We start from the raw sequence: 11,142 nt of genomic DNA on the forward strand, positions 1-11,142 counted from the left end.
CAGCCTCACTAGCATCTGGTAACTGCCATCATCGTTCCAGCTCTCCCCAGCCTCACTAGCATCTGGTAACTGCCATCATCGTTCCAGCTCTCCCCAGCCTCACTAGCATCTGGTAACTGCCATCATCGTTCCAGCTCTCCCCGAGCCTCACTAGCATCTGGTAACTGCTCACAGTGGTGTTGCTTTCTCGCTTACAAATATGTCAAAGTACTTAGAAATTTCTAGGATTTTTCCCAGTGAAGAATGCTTCGTGCTGAGTTCCTCATTACGATTGGCTACTAATGCCTGGGTTTGTGGCATGGCTCGTTTCTCTTCATCAACATTTGAAGGGATAATGGTTTAGGAAACTGATGAAGTAACCATTTTTAAATCCCTGCCACAGAATTCACTAGGCTCCTAGTGAATGATTTTTACCTTTAATTTGTATGTCTGTATCTTTCCCCATAAGACAATAAATCATTGTGTATTATCTGGGGCAAATTGTGGGCTCATTTGAATTTTACCTTTACTCACAGTTCACCTGCTCCTTAATCCTGATCTTTTAATACTTTTTTTACTCAACTTTAGTATCCATCTTTTCTCTCAAGTCTACCTATCAGCATACTCAATATGGTCATTTTTTTGTCTCTTCTTTCTACATTTGCTTTCTGCATCAACTTGGTCTTAAGCTTTGAACAGATGTTCCTCCATCCTTAGGGTCTTCTGTTATTCAAGATGAGGACTCTTCTCCTGTTCATTATGTCCAATAGAACCCTCATCATCCTATTTCTCATCTAATGCACAAGTGAAGATAGCCCCTGCCCAGTCCCTCTTCAAAAAAATGAGAATCTTGGTACTTTAATTATTGAACTGTGGTCAAACCATCAGTACCCAACATCCTGCTATGGCTATGCCAACATTTACTACATATTTTTTTGAGACAGAGTCTCACTCTGTCACCCAGGCTGGAGTGCAGTGGTGCAATCTCAGCTCACTGCAACCTCTGCCTCCTAGGTTCAAGGGATTCTCCTGCCTTAGCCTCCCGAGTAGCTGGGATTACAGGCGCCTGCTACCACATCCGACTAATTTTTGCATTTTTAGTAAAGATAGGGTTTCACCATGTTGGCCAGGCTGGTCTCTTACTCCCGACCTCAGGTGATCTGCCTACCTCAGCCTCCCAAAGTTCTGGGATTATAGGCATGAGCCACCACACCCGGCCACCAACATTCACTATTAACCACAGTTGGATAGGTTTGGAGATTTTTTTTTTTTTTTTTTTCATAAATAGCACTTGTGATTATCAACTAGATCTTATCTGCTCAAATAACTGATATGTATATATTAAAGAATGAGCAGGTAAAGTGCTACCAAACAAAACCACTATGAAGGCCGCCTCTAGTAACAATAATTGAATAACATAGGTTCTGATCAAAGAAACCCTTTAGACATACATTTCTGGCCAATGATCAACTGATAAACTAGTTTGTGTCTATAAGAGAAAATAAGATACTTGATATTTCTAGTCTTTTTAACAGGATTCATATTTTTTCAGTTATCTAACACATGACCCCCGACAGAGCACAGTAAACTAGTAAACTGGCATGTTTCTCACACACTATTCTTATGCTGTGTGCTATGAGACCAATCCTGCGAATAGTTGGTTCAACTTCAGCCTGTAGAAATGTTCTATATAAAACACACTTTCTTGACCTGTAAAATTTTTTAAATTATTTTACAATACTTAAGTTTGGGGAATTTTAATGCAATTTTTTAAATTGGAAAATTGTAATATCTGAAACATTGTGCCTCTCTCCTATATGGTATTATTTCTATTCCATAGTCCTCAGTACTCCCTGCTGTTCTACCTATATCAAAGCATAGAGTCTATCGTGACATTGTCCTTATTTTTGTCAACTCTTTCTATCAGATGTGAGAAAACACAATTAAAAATCTCTTGATATAGTTTGGATATTTTCCCCTGCCAAATATCATGTTGAAATGCCACCCCCAGTGTTGGAGGAGGGGCCTAGTGGGAGGTGTTTGAATCCCAGGAGTGGATCCCATGTAAATGACTTGATGCCCTCCCTGTGGCAATAAATTCTTGCTCAATTAGTTCACACAAAAGCTGATTGTTTCAAAGAGTGTGGCACTTCCCACTTTTCTTGCTCCCTCCCGCATGACTTGTCAGCTCCCTTTTGCCTTCTATCCTGATTGGAAGCTTCCTGAGGTCCTCACCAGAAGCAGATGCTGGAACCTTTCTTCTTATAGAGCCTGCAGAACTGTGATCCAAATAAACCTCTTTTTTAAATAAATTGTCCACCTTCAACTATTCCTTTATAACAAATGCAAAATCGACTAACACATCTATTTATAAAATCAGTAAAACACATATTTTCTTATAAAAGCTCTACTTCCTTAATAGACAAAACAAAGTAATCTGTCAAAGGAATGCACCTGGCTTGCTGCATTCGTGCTACCCATCTAGCCACTGGTGGTATTCTCATTGTTAGAGTTTGCTATAGACCACAGGTCTATAAACTATGGCTTATTGTCCAAATCCAGCCCACCAACTGTTTTTCTAAATAAAGTGTTACAGGGATACAATCATGCTCATGCACTTACATATTGCTGATTTCACACCCAATGTTAAGTTGGAATGGGTACAACAAAATCATATAATCCCCAAAGACCCTTAATAATGAGCCCTTTACAGAACTGTACAGATCCCTGATGTAGGTGATACAAAGGAAGAAGTTGTCATCCTCAACTTCAGAGAAGTCAGAGGTCAATATTAGCTAAACAGTTTGGGAAGAAATTCATAGAGAATATATTGTTGAACTAGGTGCTGAACACATTTTAAGAAAATTTTACAAAGTAAATATTGTAAATTTTTCCAATGTTCCTAGGTTTGAAAGTGCCTATAAAAAAAACTTTCACCTCAAAACAAAGAAAAATTAATAATGATAATTATATCTTTGTGAAAATGTATAGAGCAAGATGACATTGGTAAGATAAAGAACACAGAAGTTAGAAAAAAGTGAGTCTTCATTTTAAAGAATTTTTACATTTTTACTTTTCTATTTCCCAACAGAATGTGAATTCACATACTTTGACATCTAGAGTTGATTGAAAATAAGTATTGTCTCAGTGTCCAAATAAGATAATGGCAAAGATGTGAATATAGGCTGTGTACACATATTATTGTCAAAATAAAACATTTTCTCTTCTTGAGAGGAAACTTTAAAACACAAAGAAAGGAAGAAATAAATTTATTTTCATGAGATTTCTGATAATTTCAGAATGCTGTCATGATTAAGTTAGAAAATTCAGCGAAAGATAAATTACAATTGTGGGAAAAGCCCTTAAGAGCACTGGCCACATGCAAAATGCCCATATAATATTACACCTATGAAATTTATATAGAAACAACTAAGTGGTAGAATAAAACAGTTTCTTTGTTTTCTAACTATGAAGAATAGTTTTTTTTCAAGGAAAACAAATCATTTTTAGACAGAATTACATGATGATTTAGTTTATACATTTTATAGCACTGAATTTCAAAATATACTTCAGTCTGTTTCCTAAGAGACTATCTGTTCTAAAAGATCTAAGCAGTTATGATTCTTCCAAATGAAGTGAAACAGCAGTAAATGAATTTTTTGAGTCAAGCTCATGGCAAATAGTGCAGAAATCGATACAAGATGATGCTTGTACAGCCATTATGACCTTGCATGACATTAAATTAATTCAACCACATAATAATATTGTCTATGACTTGACGGAATAGCAAAATAACAGGAACTTGTTAACTGAGAGAGTGAGGAAGGCAAAGAATAAGTACATGTCAAGCTGGCAAGCTGCTATTCTATACTGGACCTTGTCATTGAAGAGATGGTTCAGGGAAAAATGCTTCTTGGGAAATGACTGAAACCTATGAATGTCAGGGTGGTTTGGCTTTCTTAGGCTTGCAGTTCTTCTCTTCTGATCTGCCACTCTTTTCCTTCAGAAGTACAGGAACAACAGAACTTGGAATTATTAACAGAAGAATTTAGTACTGAAATTTAATAAGTAAATAAAAGATACCACTCCTCTGTCTGTTTAGGGAATAAGAAAGCACCAAGGAGCAGCATTGTATTAAATGTGGTTAGGTCATGGAGGGTCTTCTGGATGAAGAGACATCTTTCCTAGTCCTGAAAAATGAGTAAGAGTCATTTAGTTGAGATGGCACTAAGAATGATGGAGGAAGGAGGGGAATGTTGCAACAACAGAGTAAGAAAAAGGGTGAAAAAAAAATTATCATTCACTTAGTCACCAAGCCTGAAAATGAAGTCATTTTCACCAAGTTTTCCCCATTATGCTCTAAATATTTCAAGTTCACTTATATATATAAACTATTTTAATTATATATATATTCAGAAGAGAGTATCTGGACCTTGTCTCAAGAACCTGCCAGAGAGCTTAGAACAATTCTTAGAACAGAGTATTTGAAATATATAATTTAGGCTGGGCACAGTTGCTCATACCTGTAATCCTAGTACTTTAAGAGGCCAAGGCAGGAGGAGCATCACTGAGCTAGGTGCTGAACATATTTCAAGAAAATTTTACAAAACAAATATTGGTCCAGAGCAGCCTGGGCAACATTGTGGGAACCCATCTTTATTTAAAAAAAAAAAATTAGCCGAAACTGATGGCACACACCTTAGTCACAGCTACTTGGGAGGCTGAAGTGGAAGGATCCCTTGAGCCTGGGAGGTCGAGGCTGCAGTGAGCCATGATCACGCCACTGCACTCCAGCTTGGGTGATAGAGTGAGAATCTGCCTCAAAAAACAAACAAAACGTGTGTGTGTGTGTACATAAATAATTGCTTGTGCTATTAAATATTTTTAGGTTTTCACGTAATTTTTCTTGCCTTATTTGCTGCACTCAATTTCTAACTAGTTCTGCCTACTGTTTCTTTCATCTAAATTGTGAATAACATTATGTCATTTCTGTGTTTACAAGTTTTCAATGATTAAGTTTTAATGACTCTGAAATATTGCTGTGAGCATATAAAAATAGTATAACACACTAGAAAAGCAACTTTATACTAAACGATAAGAGTTTTCTTTCATTAACTCTAATTCAAATATAAAAAAATAAATTAAGGCCAAAAGTTGTTTGTCAAAACATAACTTACATGCCTAAAAATTCACATAATCCAAGTATATAACAATAAGTAAATGCTATTTGCATTTTGGCATTTTCTTTCAGCAGAATGTTAGTAAAACCATTAAAAATGACAGTTATAAATACCATACAGTAATGTGAAATGTTCTTATCAATTCCTATCAATGAAAAGTTAAAAAATGAGAATGTAGGTTTTCGTAAACAACAGTGCACAGATTTAAAATTTTGCCTATTTCACAAATAAAGTTGTTTACATACATCCACATTTATGTATATATGATTATTCATGTGTATAGAAAAATGTGGAAAAGAAAACAACGGACACTTTTAACAGTACTTTCTTCTGATTTGAGAAATTTGGAGAAGAGTATTTCAATTATCTTATGGAGTTAAGGCAACTTTAAATTAAAATGAACAAGAATTTCAATTATAATTTAAAAATTAAAGTTTAAGACGTATATACATGTTGAAAATACTGAAAACAGGCCAGGCACAGTGGCCCACACCTGTAATCACAGTTTACATTGGGAGGCTGAGGTGGGAGGATCACTTGAGGCCAGGAGTTGGAGACCAGTCTGGGCAACATGGTGAGACCCCATTTCTATGTTTTAAATAAAATAATAAAAGAAATAGGTAAAATAAAATATTGAAAAGAGACACTTCAAAATAGGAAAAGTCTTTGGGTCATGATTGTATACACAATTTCAAAAATTTTCTTCCATTTTTTATTTACCCCAATAAGCATTATTACTTTTAAAAGCAAAAAATTATCAACGTATATATTTTTCTTTTTTCCTTGAGACAGAGTCTCGCACTGTCACCTGGGCTGTAGTGCAGTGGCACAATCTTGGATCACTGCAACCTCTGCTTGCCAGGTTCAAGTGATTCTCCTGCCTCAGCCTCCTGAGTAGCCAGGATTACAGCCACCTGCCACCACACCTGGCTGACTTTTGGTATTTTTTAGTAGAGATGGAATTTCACTATGTTGGCCAGGCTGGTCTCGAACTCCTGACCTCGTGATCCGCCCGCCTCGGTCTCCCAAAGTACTGGGATTACAGGTGTGAGCCACCGTGCCCTGCCAACATATATTTTTTTCATGAGCAGTGTGAGCCACCATTTGGTGTACACATTATTTACCTATTTATTTTTTTCCTCATTTAGTATTTTCTAGGCAGTAGAGAATGCTCCTAAATCCAATGGCATTGTTTTGAGTGACCTGCTCTCACCAGAGTTGATCCAAAGGCCTGCCTTTGATAAACTCAGTAAATAGCTCACATAATTCTTGTATGCAACAAACATACTTTCTTGCTTATCAATTCTATTTATTTATTCTTCAAATTCTGCAAAAAAAGCAAAAATTTTAAAATCTTTATATCTTTGCCATGATAATCTTGCCCTTGCTCTGTTCACTTCCACAATATTTCCAGAGTAGTAGAAAATGTCATTCAGCAGTAAAGCTCCTGCTGTCATAAACACTCAGCTTTCAGGGCTCACTGTTTATGAAACAGGAGGAGTTTATTGCCTTTTACGTTGTCTCCAGTTGCGGGATTACTGCTTAGAGCATTGACCTGTTTGAAGATGAGAGTTGTGGCTCTTCAGAACCACAGGTGGGTACTTTTCTTAACAACAAAAGGAGATTCATAACATGAAAAGTGAATAAAAGTCTATGCAAAGATATTAACTTGGTTTTATTACTAGCCTTAGAGAATATGTTTTTTATTGAAATACTAAGTATGAGATGCAATAAGAAAACACATTTAAATACAAGGGTAAAGAATTTATAACTATTTTAAAGGAATACATATGAAAATACACTTTTAAACTTTTCCAGCATATTTGTACTTAAATATATTTGTATTTCATATTGAGATTCCTGGTTGTTTGGAAGCTACTGTATCTCTATGTTTTCAAGGAATTTCAATACACGTGCAAGTGCGTTTTTCTTCTGGTTGATTTTATAAAACAATGTCCGTGGGTCAAATAAGGTGATTGTGATATTATTTATTACTGACAAAATGTAGAGTTTTTGTTTGCTTATAGTTTTACTTCAGAAGTTATTTTATTATTTTACTTAATATTTTAGTCAAATCCATAGAGACACATACTTAAGAAGTTTAAAATCGGATGTTTCATCATTATTTGCATTGACTAAGAATTGTTTAGGAAGGGCGTTTGTTTTTGTTTTGTTTTCAAGTATTTGTAGGTTTCGATTCTACTTCTGTTATTACTTTTAAATAATTTTATATTAGGTATAAAGAGTTTATTAATCTTTCATATTATTTTTACTGTTGAAAACATAAAATAATTTAGTACTAATCTTATTCAGAATACCTACTATCTCCCTAATTTTAGGGGTCTGTTTGATCTATCAAAAGCTGAGAAATAAAATTTATAGCGTTATATTATATTGATGTTTTTCTCTACTTTTCTCACGTATTTTGAAATATTACTATTTGTTAACTCATCCATTTATTTCTTGAGTCAACAACTTTTTATTAAACATAGAATTACACCTAGGTTTATTTAGGGATCTGGAGGAAAAGCTGGGAATGGAACCAATACAAATTCCTGGTTCACAGAACATTTACTTTACTGGAAGAACAAGGGAAAATAAATTAAGAAATAAAATGTAAACTGTACTATTTTAAAATTAACAAACACTCTATAGAGAAAAATAAAGTATAGAATGAAGAAAAAAATAAGAAATTGAGTGCTGCTATTTAAAATCAGATGGTCAGGGAAAAAAGCAAAAACTCAGATATTTTAATAGATTCTTGAAGAAGGCAAGGAAGCGGAATTCAGAAATCTTAATCATGAAATTCAAATCAAAAGGAAAATAATGGCAACTGTCTTCTCCCCACCGTCCCCCATAAAAGCTTAGACACAGAGCGTTAATGAAACAGCAAAAGTGTGGCTAGAGCCTAATTATAAAAGAGAATAGTGGCAGGAGATGCTATAAGACAGGAACTATGGAGGGTTTAGGGATGAAAAGAAAGGCAGCTATTCCATACCCTGGCTGTACAGTCACAGCAGGCACCCGGTGTTTTTTTAAAAATCCTCTATCTACCAGAATCTCTGGCTAGTAAATTAGTGATTTCCCCTTCTTTTTGCGATCTTTTCCACTTTTTTGTTTGTTTGATATTTTTTTCCTTCAAATCTGCAAGACACTTCTAATATTCAGCCAATGGTGGAACCACTAATGTATGCCACATTGGGCTAAAAGCTGGTGGTTTGATTTAAATTCCATATTTAAAAAAAGAAGAGAGAGATAGAACTCCAGGCATTCTCACTATCCTGTACACAGGGAATCACATCTCCACACACCTGGCAGAAGAAGGAAGTTCTATTTAAAACAACAAAACAAAAAGCCTTAGACTCAGGAAAACCAGACACAGCTAAAGGCAAGACATGTAATCAAAATACAGAGACTGAGTGAAAATCTGAATTCTAAATAGTGAGATGACTCATCTCCAAGAACACATGTAGCTAGGTTTATAACTCTGCTCCAGACTCACAGCTCCTTCCTCAGAAGCAGAAGATAAGATTCCCCTGTAGGAAAATGGTTCTAAAAAAAGAGATAAAAATCAGATGAAGTCTGGTATAGTGAGGGAGGCAACCTCCAATGATACAGACTAGTAAGATCACCCCAAACAAAGACTACCAGTTGGCCAAATATGTATGTCAATTTAAATTAATGTATTTCGAGACTCGCTGTTAAATAGAAACAGAAAATTATAGATCTTAAAATCATTGGTAGTGATAACATAAAAAATAGAGTCCGAAATAAAAATCTTTAAAGGGAATCATAGCCTAGTTAATACAGGCAATACAAAGAGTAAGTACAATATTATTAATCTATAACTCATGGTCCCGTTGAGATAGAAAATATTGCACCATAGGAGGTAGAGAGGATAGAAAATAGCAAAACTATATATATTTATATGTTTAACTTTTAACTGAAATAAAAGTTGCAATAACAGCTCTAAATATATAACTTTGAAAAATCTCAAAAAATTGGGCTGGGCGCGGTGGCTGCGGCCTGTAATCCCAGCACTTTGGGAGGCCGAGGGGGGCAGATCACGAAGTCTGGAGATCGAGACCATCCTGGCTAACACAGTGAAACTCCGTCTCTACTAAAAATACAAAAAAAATTAACCAGGCGTGGTGGTGGGCGCCTGTAGTCCCAGCTACTCTGGAGGCTGAGGCAGGAGAATGGCATGAACCCAGGAGGCGGAGCTTGCAGTGAGCAGAGATTGTGCCACTGCACTCCAGCCTGGGCAACAGAGCAAGACTCCGTCTCAAAAAAAAAAAAAAAGGAAAGAAAAAGACAAATCTCAAAAAATTAACAACAAAAAACCTAACTAAAAAATGGGCAAATGAAGAAATATTTTTCCAAAAACTATATACAAGTGGCAGAAAGCACATTAAAAGACACTCAACATCACTAATTGATAGCAAAATACAAATCAAAACCATACCGAGACCATTTCACACCCATTCAAATGTCAATCATTAATCTAAAAAAAATGATTGGAGGCTGAGCACAGTGGTGCATGCCTATAATCCTAGCACTTTGGGAGGCCAAGGCTGGCAGATCACTTGAGCCTAGGAGTTTGTGACCAGCCTGGGCAACATAGTGAAACCTGCTCTCTACAAAAAAAAAAAAAAAAAAAAAAAAAAAAAAAGCCAGGCATTGTGGCACATGCCTATAGTCCCAGCTACTCGAGAGGCTGAGGTGGGAGGATCACTTGAGCCCTGGCTGCAGAGGTTGCAGTGAACTGAGATCACACCACTGCACCCAGCCTGGGCGATAGAAGGATACCATCTCTCAAAGAACAACAACAAAAACAAAAGATTGGCATGGATGCCGAGGAATTGAAATCCTTGTGCATTGTTGCTGAGAATGTAAAATGGTACAGTCACTTTGTAACAAATGCAACAAATGATGTTGTAATTCCTCAAAAACTCAAAAGATTACCATATGATTCAGCAATTCCACTTCTGGGCATACACCCTAAAAAATTGAAAGCTAGAACTTGAATGGATTTTTGTATACTCATGGTCATTATAGCATAATTCACAATAGACAAAAGGTAATAGCAACCCACATGTCCATGGATGAATAAACAAAATGTGGGATAAACATAAAATAGAATATTATTGAGCCTTACAAAGGAAGGAAATGCTGATGCATGCTACAATACAGATGAACCTTGGAAACGTTATGCTGAGTGTAGTAAGTCAGTCACAACAGGACAAATATTATATGATCCCACTTACGTGAGGTACCTAGAGTACATAGGTACAAATTCATGGAGACAGAAAGTGAATAGTGGTTGCCATGGTTGGGGTGAGGGGAATGGGAAGTTATTGTTTAATGCATAGGGCATTTCAGTTTGGGAAAATAATGTTCTGGAAATGCATGATGGTGATGGATGCACTACAGCGTGAATGTATTTACACTGAATCATACACATAAAATAGTTAAAAGGGAAAATGTTACATTTTATATATTTTATGACAATAACAAAAATAAGATAAGCATAAGAGAAATGAGATAATACATTTAGAATATTATTTCAGGAGGTCTAATCTCCAATAAATAAAAGTTTGAGAAGAAAAAAAATTGAGGAAGAGGGAATATTTGCCAACTCATTCTGTAAGGCCAATATTACCTTTATTCTAAAGCTGAGGGGTAAAATTATGCAAAATAAAACTAGAGAAAATATTTTCATGAGCATACATATGAATATCTTGAGCAAAATAGGTTTTTTGTTTGTCTGTTTTTTTGAGACGGAGTCTTGCTTAATTGCCCAGGCTGGAGTGCAGTGGTGTGATCTCGGCTCACCACAACCTCTGCCTCCCGGGTTCAGGCAATTCTCCTGGCTCAGCCTCCCAAGTAGCTCGGATTTCCCACCACCACACTCAGCTAAATTTTTTATTTTATTTTATTTTATTTTATTTTATTTTATTTTTTATTTTATTTTTTTTTTTTT

At 35.8% G+C, this 11,142-nt stretch overlaps 1 long non-coding RNA gene across 2 annotated transcripts in view; it reads left to right on the plus strand.

The window, feature by feature from the left end:
• Positions 1-6: 6 nt before the first annotated feature.
• LOC108543017 (uncharacterized) overlaps positions 7-11,142 on the plus strand; it is a 21,748-nt gene continuing 10,612 nt past the window's right edge. The window contains exons 1-2 of one of the 2 annotated variants that reach the window (XR_001889443.1): positions 7-160; positions 6,687-6,753. This is a non-coding gene — a long non-coding RNA (uncharacterized LOC108543017). The remainder of the gene's footprint in view (positions 161-6,686; positions 6,754-11,142) is intronic. The other variant, XR_001889436.1, reaches the window with a different exon arrangement.

Source organism: Rhinopithecus bieti, unplaced genomic scaffold, assembly GCF_001698545.2.
Source record: "Rhinopithecus bieti isolate Rb0 unplaced genomic scaffold, ASM169854v2 scaffold_364, whole genome shotgun sequence".
Taxonomy (NCBI): Eukaryota; Metazoa; Chordata; class Mammalia; order Primates; family Cercopithecidae; genus Rhinopithecus; species Rhinopithecus bieti.